General features: G+C 39.3%; 1 long non-coding RNA gene across 1 annotated transcript in view; it reads right to left on the reverse strand.

Moving 5' to 3' along the window:
* Positions 1 to 15,583: 15,583 nt before the first annotated feature.
* Positions 15,584 to 18,618, reverse strand: part of LOC105508118 — a 5,334-nt gene continuing 2,299 nt past the window's right edge. Inside the window, exon 2 of the long non-coding RNA XR_001001208.1 lies at positions 15,584 to 16,001. This is a non-coding gene — a long non-coding RNA (uncharacterized LOC105508118). The remainder of the gene's footprint in view (positions 16,002 to 18,618) is intronic.

The raw sequence follows: 18,618 nt of genomic DNA on the forward strand, positions 1-18,618 counted from the left end.
ATCCGGCCACTGCACTCCAGCCTGGGCGACAGAGCGAGACTCCGTCTCAAAAAAAAAAAGAAAAAAGGAAGGAAGGAAGGAAGGAAGGAGGAAGGAAAGGAAGGGAGGGAGGAAGGGAGGGAGGGAGGGAAAGAAAGAATTCTACTTGGGGAACGTGTTTGAATCACTTATTTCATAAGTAAAATATATTAATGTCAATTTATTAGCAACTAAACTGTCTAATGAGTAAGAATTTCTACACAAGCAGCACCACCACAAATAAATGTTTCACTCTTTTAGAAGTTTAATCACATGTACATATTAGGATGCATTAGGTAAAACCTTGCCAAAACAATTCAAATTAGTTTCAGAAATAAAGCAATTCCAAACTATTCAGATCTCTTTGGTTGAGAAACATATGATGCAAATTAAAACCAATCCAGATATTCTCTATCAGTAATTAATTGAGGAGGGGAAAGTGTAAAAGGTCAGTCAGTCCATATGTAAACTAACTTCCAGATATAGCTTTTCTCAATTTCTTCATAAAAGATTAGGAAACTTCTATTTGTTCCCTCACAAATATGTCCTATATTAAAATTTTCTTGGCTTAAAGTAGAGCCATTTGCCTCATTAACAAAGAAATCAACAATATGCATTTTTTAAATCTACATTTTTTTTTTTACAGGATCCAACAAAGAAACAATCTTTTATCATTTAAAAATGTAACCCATCCTGCATGTGAGATTTTGGGTGGTTTTTGTTTGTATGTTTAATATTTTAACTTTTAGTAAGTACATATGCCATATTTATAGTTAGAACAAATGACACGGAATGATTTTTTTTTTTTTTTTGAGACAGAGTTTCGCTCTGTTGCCCAGGCTGGAGTGCAGTGGCCAGATCTCAGCTCACTGCTAGCTCTGCCTCCTGGGTTTACGCCATTCTCCTGCCTCAGCCTCCCGAGTAGCCGGGACTACAGGCGCCCGCCACCATGCCCAGCTAGTTTTTTTGTATTTTTTTTTTTTTTAGTAGAGACGGGGTTTCACCATGTTAGCCAGGATGGTTTCGATCTCCTGACCTCGTGATCCGCCCGTCTCGGCCTCCCAAAGTGCTGGGATCACAGGCTTGAGCCACCGCGCCCGGCCGACACGGAATGATTTTTAATTGACCCCAAAACATGTTTCTAGTTTGTCTTCATGGTAAAAAAAAAAAAAAAAAAAAAAAAAAGTAGTCGAAAAAATTAAGTCTTGAAATCATCATATCTACTATTATAATTAATCAAATCAAACAGTTCACATATAACAACTGTTTCTGGCTCAAAATTATACTTTTTTAAACAATTGTAATAACTAGCAATCCATGTATGGCTTTCTTTTCAAGCATTTCTGCACCATCTAAGTAGCTCATGATCATTCTTGGTTTTTTTCTCCATTCAAAGTAAGTCAAACATAAAACAAATCTACCTTGATTCACATACAAGGGCTTTGTGCCTAACGATATGGACATCATGAAACAGCTGGCACCATGTCTTTGATGAACCAGATGGAATGCAGCTAAGAAAATAAAAGTCAAGCTTCCAACTCTGAATGCACTTTTACTTTGTATAAACACAGCTCATTATTTCACATTATAAAATGTGAAAATATATATCTAGCACTTTTAAAGTGCAAGAAACAAAAACAAACAAACAAACAAAAAAACCAAAATAGCCTATGCTCTTCATTGTAGTGTCTTTTTAGTTTCATTGAACACATCAACTATTTCAAAATACCTTTCTCAAGATTTTTAGGTATTTTTTTTTTGGCCTTGACAATGGCTTTAAACATTTTGGAACATGTTCATTTTCTTATTTGTGTTCACACAGAGGAATTCATATTAAATTAATGCCTAGGCTCTAATTCTAAATTTTAATGCCCAGGTGTTTATAATAACATAATCTTAATAAATGCTCTATTTACTAATTATAATATTACAGTATTATATCCTATTAGGCAGACATAAGTATAATTAGCAAACAATTATAAATGCTAACTACATTTATAATTATCTCATGTTAAATGTTATAAAATATTATATACAATATTATATAATATGTAACTGCATAACATTATCAAACTTAATTATGATTATTTATACATATTTGGTTATGAGGAATAAAACTATAATCTAATGCCTTTTAAAACATAAACTAGCATTTCAATGTTTATTACTTTTATAAAAGCCTAAATTTAAAGACATGATTTCCTTAATACAAAACTGTTTTATATGTAATTACCAAGAAAGAAATAAACTCATAATATTGACAAAGTCTCTATGTCTTTAATAATTTTTTTAATTTCATTTTCATATGAAAAATATATCCCTCAAAATCACAACTTTTAGAAAGCGGTTATTTGGTTGTCCCCAGAAAATATGTACTTTGTTATCTCAGTAACAGAGGTAAATCTTCACTACCTAAATACTGTATTTTCCTCTATCATAATAGTCTGACATGGAAAATTAAGATGTTGGTAAAAAACAAAACCACTGACTCCCCTTGGTATTTTACCCTGCGTAAAGATTCATTTTAAAAATCTTTTGTCAAAAATAAAAAATTAAAATGTACTGGGAGCAAACTATTAAAATATATCTTCTTTATGCTCTAATCCTCATCAATTAATTTTATAAACTCATAAATTCAGGACACATTGCTAACCAATTTTCTCAAAACACTGTATAATAACATTTTCCACAACACAGTTGCATTTTGTTTGTTTGTTTTAAATCCAAATGGAATGACTATCAACCTTTCCTTCATGTAATATAAATGAAATTTTGGTTATTTTCACTACAATTTTAGACATTCATAAATCTCTACTTAGCATTTCTCTTTGGTAATTTAAGATATTGTATCAACAGTATTATTTAAAAATTTTTTCCAAGGAAAAGAGGAGGAAAAAAATGCCCTAAAATTAAAGATGTTTTACTTGTAATTTAAATCTTGCTGAGACTTTTGGCTTGGTGTCCTCAAAAGAGAGAGAAAAAAAGAAAAAGCCCCTTTAACAATGGATACAATAGCAAAGCGACCAAAATAAGTTAGATTTGAATATTAAGGGTGTGGTGTTTTACTTTATTTCCCCTTACCCTGAGATCTCTAGAAATAACTTCCAAAGATAAAATTCTGATTAAACTATAATATCTCACGTAGCTCTAACAGTAGATCTAATTATCTGACTGAAAGACAAATAATGATTGCACTTATTGCGCTTGACCCATTACATTTTACTTAAACTTTAAAGATATGATAATCCTAGCACTTTGGGAGGCCAAGGCGGGCAGATCACTAGGTCAGGAGATCTAGACCATCCTGGCCAACATAGTGAAACCACATCTCTACTAAAATACAAAACATTAAGCCCGGCGTGGTGGCACATGCCTGTAGTCCCGGCTACTTGGGAGGCTGAGGCGGGGAATCACTTGAACCTGGGAGGCAGAGGTTGCAGAGAGCCGAGATTGCACCATTGCACTCCAGCCTGGCGACAGAGCGAGACTCCGTCTCAAAAAAAGAAAAATATTAATTAGTTACCTGTGAATATTTTAAATACATCAAATACAATATTTACTTGTAAATTGCTTGATTTGAAATAAAGCATTTTCTTATGCTTAAATTTTAAACTTACTTAGAAGGAAAAAAAGGATACTAGAGTTCTACCCTAAAAGGATCAGTAGTGAACATGTTTAAAACTGCATGTACTGGCCTGTAACAATTTACTTTAAAAACCACCAAAGCCAGTGCAGTAACACATGCACATGAAGTCATAGCCACTCAGGAGGATCATTTGGGCACAGGAGTTCAAGTCCAGCCTGAGCAACACAGTGAGATTCCATTTCTAAAAGTCTGGAAAGTCTCTAGAATCACTAATACATATGCCTTTGGTCAATTATCTATTGCCACAACAACTGACCATCAGAGAACCTAATCAGAAGAGGATACCAACTGGTAAGCTTTATATGAGCAAACTGTGAAAAGAAACTGAGTCCCAGAAAAAAAAGTGCCATGTGAGTCCAGGAAAGATCTCTACCCTAACTGTGTGCCCTAGAGAACTCATTCCTCATTTTAAAGGAAAATAGACTTTCCCACCTAACCTCTCCATTGAAGACTTTTCAAAACCAGAGTCTAAGCCAAAGAGAAGCAAACGCCTAAAGATATAAGACATTTATTGTATAGTTTCTTAAATGCACCTCCCACCAAAAATTAAAACAGTAAAAAATATTTTGATGAATGGAATATATAAGACTTAGAAAGCCTCAACCAGCAAAGCGGAAACATGACTAGTTCTGAATTTCTGGCTGGCAAATAGCAGCAGTATATAGTTATCCCCTGAATTTCATGATTTTCAAAAGTTTTCATGTTGGAGTTTTAAGTTTCCTGTTGGTTCTCTTTAGGATAGATGAACATTTTAAGAAACTTTACAGAAATAAGAGAGAACTATGCTTTACTTTAAAACTCAAATTTCCATAATTTTTCTCTCTTTACAATATCAAAATTTATTAATATGTCAACATTACTTTTAAGTACTTTATTTCGTAAGAGCCACAGAAAAGTAATCTATGAGGAGTATTTGTCCTATGTAAATCCACAAACTGGAAAATATTATAAGCAAAACAAGTGAATAGTAACTCAATATAGAGAAAAATAGGCAATACCCTTTTTGAGAAAGCAAATTCTCAAAAATATTTAGAAGACAGTTTAAAGTTTAGCAAAAAAGAAAGTCTAAGTCCTTTATCAGACACTCTGAATTAAAGACTCAATTGCCCAAAAATATTTTGAGAGAATATGAAATTGTAGAATTAGTGATTTGATAGTTTCTTAGTAATACAAAATACTTTTCTATATATGAAAATTTCAACTACATCATGACAAGCAAGTAAGTTTATTTATTTTTCTCTGATCTAAACTACCAGATTAGCTAGTAGCTGGAAATAATTGACAGATGTGAAAACTTCTTTGTAAAACAGTTTTCTAAGTAATATATCTGTGCTGAAAGTGAAATAAGTAATAAATACTTAAGATTAAGCATTCTGAGATGTGCAACTGACTCTGAAGCTGGCAACATCTAAATAGTATTTATTTGCCTTTGATGTGTTTTGGTTTTAAATTCTTTCTGTCCTGTAAACTATCAGGTTTTTATGTTTTGTTTTGTTTTTTTCAATTAAAACTACAGTCACCAGTTCCATCGGGTCATAGCCTATAGGAGGAAAGTATAATCCCTTTGTTCTATCACTATATTTTTAACCTTCAGGATCTGACATGAATTTATTTAATTATGAACAAATATTTATTGAGCACCCACAACAAATGAGATAAGAAAAATAAGAGATAAGAAGAAATATGTTTTAACAGGGTTTCACCTAATAAGAAATCATTAAAATGTATCTGAGTTAAAAGGTTTAAAAAGTTACACGGTTAAAATATTTATCTATCTTTTGTTCTAATTTCTTTTGCTTTTTAACTATTTTACTTTGAGATATTCAAGAATTTACCTATCCCTATTTTCAGGGTTGAATTAAATTCTATAATACATTCTTAAATAATCAGCTGTAGTGCTTACCTTGAAAAATAGAAATAAAGAAGCATTTTAAAATTCTTTTAAAGAATGCATAAAATTAGTTTGGAGAGAAAAGATGAAAAATTATATTATTCTACATCAGATAATTGGTTCATAAATATTTTTATATTATCATCTATTCCCATCTGTGGGAAAAACCAGTTGTAGAGTAGGTTGCTTAATGTCTGTCTCAGTCAGCCATCTGCCTGTAAGCATCAAGGGATGAGGAAGGACAGGACTGGTCTGTTCTGTTTATCAAAATGTTTCCCAAGTGCTTGCCACAGTGCTTGGCACATAGCAAGTGTTCAATAAATATGCATTGAATGAATATCCATAGGCCATCTTTTCCATTCTCTTGCTGTCAGAAGGAAGGGTCTACTGCTGCTCTGCTCATCACTCAGGTTGTCTGTCTCTCTCTGTGTGTAAAAAAACAAACAACAACAACGACAAAAAACAGTTCTGTCTATGTACTCCCCCTCTTTGGGGAAAAAGAGCTTTAGTACTATAGCTCTAAAAATCTTTCCCCACAGAAGGGTTTTAAACTTCCTTTTCCCGAAGGCTTGGCTGTGAAGGGAAGACCAAGAATCAGCACAAATTCATTGGGAGATACATAATTAACCTCTGCAGGTGCATAACCTTCTAGATTAGGCAGTCTCTGACCGATTTGTCATTCAACCAGGAATTTCCAATGCGTTTTCTCTATGTAGGAAGTCTTTTGGGACCTTATAAAGTCTTTAGAAAGTCCCATACAGTTCTAATCCCTGGGTTCCACACTATCTACCAAAATCAAATCCCCTGAATTTAGATAGGAATTACAATAGAAACCACTACCAGACTTCCTCATTATGGTCCCTAAGCCCCAATGAGCCCTTATCACTGTGACTTTGTTTATTTGAATTTAGAATGTCCTTCACAATTCATTCTCTAGACATTCACCACTTACTTAACATTTGCTTATTGCTCTACATTTTTAAAAAGTCTTGATACAGTATCTCTTCTGATCATCAAAATGACCTCAGTACTTAGTGAAAAAAGTTATTATTTTCCTAATTTTCCAAATAAAAAGTAGGCATAGAAAGGTCACAAGTCTAAGTATCAGAGCTGAGTCTTTGATCTCTAAGTTGAGATTTTTTTAAAAAGATGACTTAATGTACAAATCAGAAACTAGTAACCTTCTTAAGTGTCTCAACACAGTTCTTTTACAAACAAAAATTAATTTAAATGTGCGTAAGCAAGCTACGTCATAGGCCCCCATGCTGTACGGTATTTTACTGGACCCTTCCCACATTCATATTACTATCTGATCATTAAAATTGTTTGCGCTGTGATCCCATCAAATGGAACAGTCATTCATTCATTTATCCTTCCATCTGTTCACCAAACACAATTGCAGTCACTATCTGGGGCACTAGGAATCAATCTCAAGTTCCATAAGACATAGTCACTGACCTCAGAAAGTTTTTAGTAAAGGAATCACATAAGCCCATCTGGACAAAAAGGTAACAAATAGAGGAACACACAAAATGCCAGCCAAGCATAAAGGTCAAATATTTAAATCAGTATGTGAGGATCAGATCATGGAAGGTAATCTATATGGCTAGTACGTCTCCATTACCTCTCTCACTTTAATTTTCAAATGGCATTCCAGAGTGCAGCTTTCAAAATTTAAATTGCAGGTCTTTATTAATATTCCATCATATGGAATGATAAGTTTAGATTTCACTTCAGATTAGTCTCAGTTCATTACAGATTCATGTTAAACACCGGTAACTATGTTTTGGAGGAAAGCTTAAGGCTATAATTCTATCACATATTTTAAATTTTTTAAATAGGTATTCAATATATAACAAAAAAGGTAGATAAGAGAGATGCCTTATTTCTGATCAACAAAGAAAATTATATTCTATTTTATAGCTAGATTATAGCCACTTCAAATGTTCGAACACCACATGGACCACTGATTCTAAGTATATATAGTGTTATTGTATCAAACTCAGTGGATGTGAAAAGCCACATAACCAAAATGTACCCAAAAGGAACACATCAAGTTTTCTATATATTACCTAATACTCACTAAGCCTCTGAATGTAGAAAAACTGAATTATATTTTTTAACTATTTGTTAATTTGTTAAAGGGGCTCTGGCTCAACCACAACATAAAAAAAAAAGTTTGGATTTGACATCTTGGAATTTCTACCAAAAACCCTAATCCAGTTCAAGACTGTCAAAACTGTCAAAAACAAAACTGTACTAGTTTTGTATTCATCTTTAAACTCCTAGCCTCACGAATCAGCATGTATACGAAAAGAACACATAATGGGAAACTGAGGCTCAGAAAGTTATGTGATTTTCCCACGGTCACAGAGCTAAAAACCAAAGGGGTTGAAATGAAAACACAGGTCAGTAGATTCCAACTCTTAAGACCTTTCACTTCAGCATTCTACCTTTCTAAGAAACAAGAAGTTGAGAAAAATTGAGGAAATCGAAATAAAATGTGTGACAAATGCCAGTAGAAATCAATAGATTATATAAACAGTTCTGTGATTATGTTGAGGCAAAATGAGGAGCAATCTTGTCTACAAGAAAAGCACAACACAGACTTAGTCCAAAACCCAAGATTAAACAGAAAACAATTAAAACTGCAATGTTTCCTCAGGGGTAAAAAGCATTAAATTAATTCAATAAAATAATTTATCCTTTCTCTCCTGATATTTTCCAGCATGTATAAAAGAAGAAAATTATACTTTGATCTCTAAAATTATTAGAGATAGTAGCTAAATTTAACTTTATGGTAATTCTTGTAAGTGCTAAAACATCTTAACATTTAAATTTTTACCCTAAATTCCCAAAACTTTCCACAGACAAAAACTTTCAACTTTTTAACAAGAAAGTCTGCTAAACAGTTTATCCCCAATTTGTCTGTATGAAAAACAAACTCAGCTTTGCAGTTTGGGGATAATTAATCCCCAAAGCTAGCAAATATATGATGGAAAAACAGCAAATATTGGCTTTAGTAATATATTGCCTTGAAAGATAGTATCTGTAGAATCCTCCTTCCTCCCCTAATCATCTAAAAGTTTTCCATAATAAAAATATTAAATTATTATGTAGGAAAGTGAGAGGGAAAAGTTAGAGGAAAAGAGCTGTTTAGGTTTTAAAATCCAACAAACCAAAAAACTAGCCCCAATACTATACCTAATCACCACTCTTTCAACAGATTCTACAACAGACCAAAGGAATAATTACGATGTAAGACTCAAAACAATCCAGCAGATGGATGTTTTAGGAACACCAAGTTAAAGCCATCCCCCCCTCATACCTGAAAAAGTACAGAAGGTGTAGTTTATCTCAAAAGCCATAAATTAATTCCCGATAGCCTTGTGGGGGTAATTTGCTTCTGTTCCACACAAATGACTTTAAGATTTAACTTTAAGATTTGTATAACATACACAAGGTATTGTGATCATCTGATACTTTACTAATTCATATACAAAGTATTGTGATACAATACAAAGTATTGTCATATATACACTTTACTAATTCATATACAAAGTATTGTGATCATCTGATATTTTATGATTTTAATGCCTTTAAGATTTTTAAAACATATGCAAAGTATTGGGATCATCTGATACTTTACTAATTGAAAGCCCAGGGGGTAGATAAAAATCATTAAAGAATTACAGGGATGAGCTAGTTGTATTTTTGTCAGTCTCCTTAATAGATTGAGAATTTTATGAGAACAAGGACCACCCATGTCTTATTCTTTGTATCCCCAGTTCCTGGTATGTAGTAGGTGCTCAATACATACTTGATTAATTAATTTCACAAAGATGTACATAGTTTTCTTTTGATAATCATTGACACTCATTTGAAGATGCCTTTTTGTACTGATGTAACTGCAAAAATTTTTTAAGAAAATGAATCAAATTAGTTATTCTTCCAATCCCAGGTTTTATAAGAGTATAACCAAGAACTAAACACGTGTAGAAGAAGGCATTAGACCTTAAAGAGGCACATAGAAAACTCGTGTAGAAGTCCAGATTGACTAAATCAAGTTTATTATTTTATCCATTAAATAGTCTAAGCAAATTAATTGGAACCAGACATGTGAAGATCCATAAGGTTTTCTAGAAACAATTATTTAAAAAGAAATGTATAGGGTATATTTCAACACATCCAAATTAACAGTTTAAGAAAAATGTAGGGCCGGGCGCGGTGGCTCAAGCTTGTAATCCCAGCACTTTGGGAGGCCAGGACGGGCGGATCACGAGGTCAGGAGATCGAGACCATCCTGGCTAACACCATGAAACCCCGTCTCTACTAAAAAATACAAAAAAAACCTAGCCGGGCGAGGTGGCGGGCGCCTGTAGTCCCAGCTACTCGGAGGCTGAGGCAGGAGAATGGCGTAAACCCGGGAGGCGGAGCTTGCAGTGAGCTGAGAACTGGCCACTGCACTCCAGCCCAGGCGACAGAGCGAGACTCCGTCTCAAAAAAAAAAAAAAAAGTAGATCCTGATAAATATTTAAAAGTATATATAGGCAAAAATGTTATGATACTCATTCTCTTTTTATAACCATACTTATTACACAGTTAACAAGGTACTCAATTCCAAATGATTTGTATGTCAGTTATCCACATAACCATGAATATATTTTATTTAGAAATTACACCAAAACAAAAAGTTGTTTTCCGAAACAAATAAAATGACAATACATCCCTAAGTAGTTATTTAATAGACACACCTTAACCACAGCATCTGATTAATGAGCAATAAAAGCAGTCTGTCCAGGTACCAACTGAAAGAATTTGACAACCTGGTTTTGGTAGATCACAAAGCAAACTTGTTTGTTAACTGAAAAATACTGATTTCTAGGAATAAGTGTCAGAAGCTTATTAAACCAAATGAAAAGGTTGATATTTCTAGACTTATAACTAAAATATCACGAGAAATTGCCATTTTTAAAGCTTTATACTGGGGTACACATATTGGATGTAAACAAAATAGGTCAATCTATCAACCAAAGTGTTCCATTCTAGAAAAGATATTTGAAAATACACAGCCAATATTTGCTTTTTCTAGCCAATTCAAGCCTTGCAGTTATTCCACTGTTAGATATAAGCTTAGCCATCAAGCATAGACGCTTGAACATTTTTTGGATTGGCACAAATGACCTTAAGTTTGTTAGCTTTTGATAATGTAATGCAAAACCTTTATGAGTAGCCACAAAATTAAAAAAAAAAAATACCACTTTAGGTAGACTCAATGCTCGTCTGTGTTACATTTAATACATACTTAATATGATCCCATTACAATGTTATTCTATTTTATTATTTTGAAAGTCAATTATAGGCCGGGTGCGGTGGCTCAAGCCTGTAATCCCAGCACTTTGGGAGGCCGAGATGGGCGGATCACGAGGTCAGGAGATCGAGACCATCCTGGCTAACACGGTGAAACCACGTCTCTACTAAAAAATACAAAAAACTAGCCGGGTGAGGTGGCAGGCGCCTGTAGTCCCAGCTACTCGGGAGGCTGTGGCAGGAGAATGGCGTAAACCCAGAGGCAGAGCTTGCAGTGAGCTGAGATCCAGCCACTGCACCCCAGCCTTGGTGACAGAGCAAGACTCTTGTCTCAAAAAAAAAAAATAAAGTCAATTATTACACCTTTGGAATAATGGCAAAAATACAAATTCCAAGTTTAATGTAATGAAGAAATACACAAATTATCAGAATTATACATTAACTCTCAATAGCCACATCCAAGTTCTGTGTGTGTGTGTGTGTGTGTGTGTGCGCACCCACGTGCACATGAGAGAGAACTGTTTATCTGGGTTATTTTATTTTAAAGTTTTGCTTTGTTTACACATATTTTTCTTATACTATTTTAATAGTTCTTCCTATCCAACACTTAGCTCAAATGCTTTTGACCTATGTGAATGTGTTTCTAATGTCTGTCAGTCAATACAAAAGCATAATTTCATTAAAATATATTATATATGCTCAGGACTGAGAGAACATTATAAAATGAAGTTTGGCTAAAGTTCAACAGGGCATCAAATAGCACTGGCAAGAATTTTCTTAAACAGATGGTGTAAAATCTTGCTAACACAATAGTGTGTGCTTAACACAGGAACGATATCAGAAACAGATGTGTTTCAAATGACCAAAGTACCAAACAGAAACAATAATCATGGAATATACATTTAAAAACAATACCCTTGCCAGCTGGGAAAAGAAAAATTATAAATGTAAGTCTTTGTCAAATACGAAATGCTACTGATATTTTTCCAGACTAAACTTGGCATACAAATATTTTCCCTTTTGCATTCTCTTATATATTGGCATTAAACTTCTATGAGGGTGGCCAAAATTAATGATATAGTTATTCATACATGTTAAAAGAAATTAAGTCCTTGATTTAACCAAAGAAATTCAGAGGGTCTAAGGCCTATCCATCATTTGGAACGGAAAACATTCTCAGCCCAGAAGAATCTCACAGGCGCGTGCGTAGGTAGACGTAGACACACACACACACACACACACACACACACACACACACACACACACACACCCTACCTTTTACCTTTTAAAAGGGCTATATACTCGTGCATGGTCAGTTACATGTATTTGCCCAAGCTTTACACCATAGTATTAAAAGTTCTAAGGACCAAGGGCTATGGCTGGCACAGGAAGTAAAGCCAAGTGGAAGAAACTCGAATTCCCGAGGAAGCCCTCCCAGAGGCTGAAATCGCGGGCCTCCGGGGTGATGCTCAGGCCCAAGGCCCCTAGCGCCTGGCCTTCCAGGGCTACTGCCTGCCCGCCTAGATGCCGCGCCCGAGGAAGGCAAGCGGCGAAGCTACTCCGAAATGACAGCGGCCTCCCTCGCGCCGTGTCACTCCCTCCAGCCTTTCTTCCCGACTCGGGCATCCAGAGCCTGTCCACCTCACGGGACAACCCACGCACATATCTGTTCTGGCCTAGTTAGGCCTTGCCCCCGTGGCCTTGTTGTTTGTTGCTGGTTTCGGTTGTGGTTTTTCCTCTTATTTTCACAGCGTTCTGTGGGGTGCTCGAATGTGCACAGAGGGGGCTTTTGAAGGGTCGGGCAAGAATTACCTACCTATTTACCAGTAGATACGGCGGAGGGGAAGGAGGGCTTGGGCCTTGAGTCTCCTTCAGGCTCTCCTTCTCAGGAAAGAAAGGTCTTATCCTCTGGAAGACCGATCTGATTCCAGGAGAAGAATGTTACCCATGTGAAACCGAAGCCTCCGCCCTGGGGTTTCCCACGGAAAAGGATGCTAGGAGGGCGGCGGTCAAACCCACCAGGGCGACGCGAGGAGCCTGTCTCAGGGCCTGGGCTCGGGTAGGCGTCCAGGCGCTCGGGGCCGCGGCCATCCACACCGACTTTGGATTAGTGATGAGGAGGGGCGAGGGAGAGGATCACACAGGGTCCTCCACCTGCTTTCTGAACAGAGCTTGTTTCTGGGGCGACGGCTCTCATCGCCCAGCCCTGCGCCCAAATGCCTCAGTGCCTCCCGGAGTGCACCGCGCGGTGGGGATGCTCCCAACTTGCACTGGGGCTGGACAACTGGGGCCTGAAAACAGTGCCTCCCGGAGTGCACCGCGCTGTGGGGATGCTCCCAACCAGCACTGGGGCTGGACAACTGGGACCTCAAAGCCGTGGGGACCTGCCTGGCTCCAGGGCGTTTCTCTCGAGGTCGCTTTTGAAGGCAGGCGCCAGCCCAGGCCTCCGGGAGCGAGAAAGGGCCTCAACTCCCAATGAACGCGCCCTGCGGGCCTCCGCCTCGCCTCGGGCGTTGGGGTGTTACCAAGGAAATGCAACAATATTTATTACCAGCAGGCGATAAGAAAGTGTTCGCCCAGCACGCGATCCACCTCCCTCCCCTGGCTGATTGCCTTCCTGGAGCCCATCCTCCGCCCCCTCCTCCCCGCTCCCCGTCCCAGACCCAGGTTCCACACGTGTCTAACTCCATTCCCACCTAACTGTGCGCAGCGCTCAGGTCCCTCAAGACTCGCACCTCCTACCCCACTACCCCAGTCCCGCCATCCTCAAGGTCTTCTAAGAGAATTCTCACTTCTATTATAATGCTTCAGGAGACTGGGAGGAGCCACACAGCCAACATGCAATATTATTTACATGTAGCACAATGGTTAAGACCTTGTAATGAGTTTAGGTTCATCCTCTGTTGCTAGTTTGTCGTGAGAATGTGGGCTACCTCTCCGAGCTTCAGGTTCCCCATCTGTGAGTCAGGCATAATAATACATTCTACTTAACAGAAGATTGTGAGGACTACATATGACAACATATATAAAAGCCAGGCAAAGCTAAACAATCCATGGTACTTCTTATAAAAGGATGCAAATTCGTCTCTAAAAGTACAAAGTCTTTTTAGGAAAAAAGTTTTCTCAGCCTGGGGGGAAAGGTGGTTTAAAGAAGCAGGAATTCTGACTTAGTTTACAGCCTACTTTTTTTCTGCATCCTGACCTTTAAAAGACAGATTTACATGGATTAATCCAAGTTATTTTTTTAAACGCAAGAGGTTCCTCCCCACACACAATACCCCAAAATATTACCGAAGCAGGGCAGAAGTATTCTGAAGGAGAGGAGGGGAAAGAAACCTTGAAAAGGCATCGTATGTATTAAAATCTTCAAAAGAAACTGCTGCCTATTTATTTCTTCCCAAAACGTTGAGATGCAAAAACAATAATGATGCAAACTGTTAAGAGCTTAGCCAGATCAAGGTGTTATTACTGAAAGTTGGAACAACCTAAAGACACCATTTAAAATTAATAGTAATAATAATAAACACTTGTTGGAGGCCCTTCTGAGGAAGGGGGGGTGGTATTTGAGGGAAAGAAATGGGATTAACCACTTCTAAAACAATTTTTGTTGTGTTTCTAAGCCTATAGCAGTTATAGCTGAGTTCCCAAATCTTGGTGTGTCTTGCCAAGAAGACACACCAAGTCTTAAGAATAAGGGCCTAGTGCTTTCTCCTTTAGTGCTGAGTGATTTCAATATCGCAAGCACTGGTAAAACCATTCCAGGTTGCATGGTGTCTTCCAGCCCTTTTTCAGGACTTTGGAATCCCAGTCAAGTCCTAGACCAGGGCTTATTCCTGCTTGGATGGACTGTGACTGGGGAGAGACTAGGCTCAGCCACCAAGGCACCCAGGGCACACTACTGTGACCTGCTGTGGAGTGGAACCTGTCCTACTCAAGAGTGAAGACTCCATCTACTGCCCTCCTGTCTCCTCCGTGTTCTTCCTCCTTTTTGTGGACTGTAAACGAAGGTGTATCTATCTGCTTTCCAGTCCAGAGAGGACAGCATGCAGCAGCACCTGGCTCCAAATGACCTCAGCTCCCATTCTGACTGTCCACCTTGGGTCCCCTTTTTACCCTGAAGCAAGCCAAAATCTACATCAATGTCTGGCCATCACACACAGCATTTCAAAGTGCGCATCCAGAGTCTCTCTATGGGGGCTTGCCCCAGGCTTCTCCTATCCAACACCTTCCTACTGCTCCCCCCAGAGCCGCCTGTATAAACAGAGGCCCTGACCCAGTTGGTCTCTTAGGCACCCAGAGTAGCTTTCCCAATTTAATTGCAAATGCTGAGGTCTGACGTTCTCTCAGGAGGGAAGAACTCAAATGCACCATGATGCCTGAGGATCCCTTGGAGGTTATAAGCTTATAAGCCTTTGTTATAAGACAAAAATAGCAAAGTAATTAAAAGTCAGGCCTCCCTGTGGGTTGTCTGGGTTTGAATTCTGACCTGGCTTGGTAAAATACGGCTGTGGGCAAATTAAAGTGAAGTTGTATGCCACAACATCAGTTGGGCATCTGACAAAAAACAAGCCACTTGCTAATTATTATGTCAGAATTTCCATGCCCTTTCTTACCTAGCTCTTCAAGGGATTGAAAGATGCAGGAACTGGGCAAGAAGGGCAAAGAGGTAGGAAGCGCTAGAACTACGAAGGCAGAGAAAGGCATGAAACCCCCTGCAACTGCCAGCATATACTTTCATTCAGAAAGCAATTTTTTATTGTCTAGTGCCAGGCACTGAACTAGGTTTCAGAGTCGTTGGAACAGCACAGGGTTCCTGCTTCCAGGAAGCTTGTAGAGCTTCAGGAAGAACTGCAGGGGTCGACTTTATTCACGTTCGTGTGGGAAAAAAACTATTGCTAAAGACTTCACCGGAGGGGTCGGTGAATGAGAAACAATAAATAGCCTTTGCACAAACTGAGCCAGGCAGCGCAGCCTCTGCTACTGCACACAATAACAGGAGTTTCGGTCAAGGCCCAAAGGAAAGTTCCAGAAGTGAGCGCAGGCCTTAGGACTTCAGTCTGTGGGGAGATCGAGTCACCGTCTATCCAATCCAGATTTTGATCCACTAGCTGATGATTAGACATCGAATTATGTAATCTGCAAGGAAAAGGAGAGAGAAAGATTTTACCACCGATTTAAGCGTTCTCCTTTTTCCTGGTCGTGGCTGTTTTATTCCGCACTTCAGTTCATTCAATGCTGTTTAACCTCTGCCCAGGAAGAGTAGCGATGGGAAGGGGGCGCTCTTCCCCACAGGACACGAGACGCCCCCCAGCTGCTCAGCGGAAGTGGGCAGAGGCAAGAGGCTAGCGGCTGGACCACTTGTGCTGGAGTGGTAAAGAACTATCATGAATCCATTTACTGAAAGTAATCAATTTCTGAACTCACAGTAAAGAGGACAAACACCGCAAAGTAGTTAAAAGTCAGGCATTCGCGTCAGATGTCTGGGTTGGAATTCTGCCCTGGCTTGGTAAAATATGGCTTTGGACAAATTAAAGTAGGGTTGTGTGCCACAACGTCAGCGGGAGCATTTGACAAATAATAATCAACAGCTATCATTACTGCCATTTTCACAATATTCAGAAGGTTGTGCAAACTGACAGAAGGGTGCCAAGCATTTTTGAACGTGCTAGATTAACTCTCATATAAACCAGCAATAAAGGAGATGAAAAAGGTGTTCATTGTGCATCCTTGGGCCTAGTTGCCACGATAGAGGTGGCTCCAGGCAGCTGCACTCGTCTATGGAGCCTCTGCAGCCCAGGGAGGTGCGTCTAGCCTCTGTGACCGTTTGAACCCCTGAAAATGGTCAACTTGCTGAAGAACATTGACCTAATTCCCCAATTCACTGGGGAAATTGGGCCTTTGGTGGCTCCTCTGCATGCACACCTCTCTAGGGAAGTGAAGGAGGATGTGGTAGGAGAAAGATTATATTCACTGAGAACCTCCTGTGTGGATGAACACGTAATTTAACATTATGATTTTTATGACAATTTCCAAGTGATGCCATCTTCATTTTACAAATGAGAAAGCTCAAGCGTTAAAAATTTAAATTGCTCAAAATTCCATTACAGATGTGACTAACTTCAAACCTGTGGTCTTACTATAATAACACGTTGCATACCTCTTAAACCTTGAACTCCCATAAAGGAAGGCAGTCAAGCAGGGAAGGAGGAAGGGAGAGGAGGAGGAGAGAAAGGAAAGGAAGAAAACCTTGCCACAGTTACAAGAACCATTCTCCTGTAGCAGAAATGCATATAGAAGTTATTTAAGTTTTTTAAATTCATGGCTCAATATTCTTGGGCCAACTTTTTTTGTAAAAGTGTGGCTTTATGAGTTACACCAGAGGTGGAAGTGTTGCTGGGGAGAACCTTAGACACCAAAGTTGTGGGCAAGATGGCACAGACCTGTGTGGGGCTCATTCACACTGGCTAACAACCTGAGCTGAGGGTTCCCTTATCAAAATCTCATCCAATTCTGCCAATAGGAGGCTCGTACAGGCCCGCTTCTCCCTCTCACCCCATCCCCAGAAACCGAGAAAACCATCTGTCGCCTGCCTTTTTGCACTTAGATAAAGTTTAGTTTTCCTGCCACACTGGCCGAGTTGGGCTTTCAGACACCCCTGGGGAAGCGGGAAAACGGGGATGTGGAAGGGGAGGAGAAGCCTATAGGGTCTCGGTTCCATCCGCCTTCTCGATCAGCGAACTCAAGGCTATATCCGCCCGGTTAACCTGGGACTTGTAGGAAAACACGGTAAAGCGAGGCGGTTAAAGAGTTGGATTCTCTCTCTCTCTCTCTCTCTCTCTCTCTCTGTCTCTCTCTCTCTCATTCTCTCTCTCTTTCTCTCCCTCCCTCCACCTTGGACTTTGGCTTTTACAGAATTATCCAGGCAGAGTTCTGTAGAAACAGGTTAGAATCAGGTTTCCATTGGTCCTGATTTGTTTATCATTCTAAAGGGTAAAATGCATATAAAACCGGCACCTCCAAACCACAGGCGTGCTTAAGGCGCGATTGTCGGCTTGGAAATGTCACAACGAATACATGGTGTAACGGACTTTAGCGTTTCACGCCATAGCGTTTAGCCGGTAAGCTTTCCAGGCTGCCCTGCTTAATTTCGGGCTCCGTTTGGTTCCTAATTTTCTCTCTCCCATCCTCTCTCTTGGACTGGAAACGCTTCCCCTATTCTTTCCATAGCGGACGGGGAGAGGTTACTGGCGCTCTGCGCACCGGCTGAAAAGAAACACCGAGTCACTCGTACAGGCTCTTGGTCGTAGAACTTGGCTTTCCGTTATCGGTTCTCCAGAACCGCTCGAGACAACTGGCCCCATTCGGCGTATCAGACTGCAGTGAGGAATGCCGCGGGGCGGGTGGCGAAGGCCAGGCCTGCCCACCAGTGGATTCCCGGGTGTCCCGCGTGGAGCAGGCTTGCCCAGCTGGGAAGCCCATCAAACCTCAGTTTTGGCCCACAGTGGGAGAGACCGGTGGGTCCCAGACGGAGGCCCTCGCCCGTTTTTGGCGACCTCCACTGGCGTGAATAAACGCGCCCCTCTCTTACCCTCAGAAACTGTAGGTGGCAAGGTCTAATAAGGAGTCTGGGACCGGTAAGTCCCAAGGTGAGCGCGTTTACAGCTCTGCTATCTCTGAGGGGTTATGCAGGTTCTGAGAAGCGCAAGTTTGTGGAAAGAACCTCTAGAAGCAATCTCCTAAAGTCTTTTCCCAG

Source organism: Colobus angolensis, unplaced genomic scaffold, assembly GCF_000951035.1.
Source record: "Colobus angolensis palliatus isolate OR3802 unplaced genomic scaffold, Cang.pa_1.0 Scaffold158, whole genome shotgun sequence".
Lineage (NCBI taxonomy): Eukaryota > Metazoa > Chordata > Mammalia > Primates > Cercopithecidae > Colobus > Colobus angolensis.